Source organism: Bidens hawaiensis, unplaced genomic scaffold (genome assembly GCF_021521415.1).
Source record: "Bidens hawaiensis isolate Kalapana, Puna unplaced genomic scaffold, B.hawaiensis_p1.1 tig00017354_1, whole genome shotgun sequence".
Taxonomy (NCBI): domain Eukaryota; kingdom Viridiplantae; phylum Streptophyta; class Magnoliopsida; order Asterales; family Asteraceae; genus Bidens; species Bidens hawaiensis.
The window spans coordinates 407915-409686 of NW_027492629.1; the positions used below are offsets into that span (position 1 = coordinate 407915).

Consider the following 1772-nt stretch of genomic DNA (forward strand, 5'->3'; position numbering starts at 1 on the left):
TACGGTTTCATGTTACTTTTACCAATGTATGTTTGTTAGCATTTTTTTTTTGTTATATTCAATTACTCCAATTAGGTCAATATAAGTTTCATGTATGCTTTAGTGTTTCTTAGTAATTTTGTTTTGTATTGTTAGCATTGCCTTAGGCAAAACGTTAAAGCCTTTAATTTAGTTATGTTTCTTAATGTGCGTGGATAACGTAAGTGTGACATTGATTTTGATAAATTCATCAACATACCAAGATACTCATCCACATAACCGCCCGAACCTAACTACCACTGCAGTCAAACGAAAAAGAGAGAAAAAAAGGTTTGTCACTAAATCAAGTACTTCCTTATAGCAATTTTAACTACTAAAAAATAAACTAAACATCCACTGACCAACAATCTTATTGCAACAAGTTCGTTTAACAAGTGAGGTCACAATTACAGGATTTAACATGGTCCGCGCGTGGTACTATGCAAAGTGCTTAGGCTGCAGCAAAAAAGCCCACTCGCAATTCCATGAGGAGCCATGTTTCGTTTGTGAAGATCACATCGAGTCATAGGAGTCAAACATAATGTAAGCCTTAGATGTTTAATATTTTTAAGTAATGTTGAGTGGTTCTCTTTTGTTTGGTGTCTGCTGTTTGTTCCCAGCACATGTTTGATATAATGCATGTACGGAAATGTGCAGGGTGTCTACATGGATATGAAGAAACTCTTGGAAGTTCATGAAGTTGTAGAAACAGTTTAGGAGTGTTATATGGAAGTTATTCATAATGATCTGGAAAATATATAAAGAATGACTTTTATTTGAATGAAAAAAAACAAAGATAGCAAGGTACAAATTTTGACATTTGAACTTTATTATTTTTATATGTATTATAGTTTAGGCATTTTAACATTGAAGAGAAAGTAGATATTAGTTGGTACTTGGTATGCAGCCTTTTTTCTGTAACCATAGCCAATTGGTTAATTTTGGTTTTTTTATATGAAATTATTAAACAAATAAAAATTTCTGCTTGAATTACGAATGTGTGTATGAATCATGTTTCGACAACATGGTTAATTTGGCATGTGTACATTAGTTTTTTTAATCATTACTCATTACTTAAGTTTGGCATGTGTTCGAAAACGGACAATGCCCCGAACACCTCGGATCCTAAAGCAAATTCCAAAATCAAAGCTGCACCGTTAAATACCAGGTAAAAATTCCAACACTTGCTGCGTCCATATACTATTGCCTGCATATAACAAAAAGTATCGACTCCAAATAGACACTGAACCATCTTCTAAGAAAACTAGGCAGTAAAAGAAAGCCCAGTAGCAGCCGCAAAGAAAACGCCACCAGCAAGCAGTAGCAAGTGCCTTTTCTATAACCAAATATTGAAACTTTTTTATAAATGTTTTGTATTACCAAGTATTGAATCTTTTGAATAACATTTGGCAACATGACAACAACCATATATGTTCCTTTTGTAATTACGCGGCACGCCAAATGCAGTATGTACAAACATCTAATATATTAATGTATGTTGCCTCCTTGCTTTCCATTCATATCTAATAAAAACATATGTCAGCTACAAGTATCCATGTTCGCGGCAACGCGCGGGTCAAAAAACTAATTATTTTTACTTTGGCTGCTGTGGTATTCACAAGTCAACGATTTGGAGACAGTTAGTTTTTTTGTGGTGGATGAATTGATTGGACGTGGTACAAGAATTGAGACGCAAGACTAAACAACAAAATAAGAAAGCACACGGCCTAGCAAGTTAAAAGTCACGACAAGAA

General features: G+C 34.1%; 1 long non-coding RNA gene across 1 annotated transcript; it reads right to left on the reverse strand.

Annotated features, from left to right (window-relative positions):
* Positions 1-788: 788 nt before the first annotated feature.
* Positions 789-1545, reverse strand: LOC143553732 (uncharacterized). Its single transcript, XR_013138888.1, has 2 exons — positions 1330-1545; positions 789-1225 (listed from the first exon to the last, which is right to left on the reverse strand). It is a non-coding gene; the product is annotated as an uncharacterized LOC143553732 (long non-coding RNA).
* Between the last annotated feature and the right edge of the window lie 227 nt (positions 1546-1772).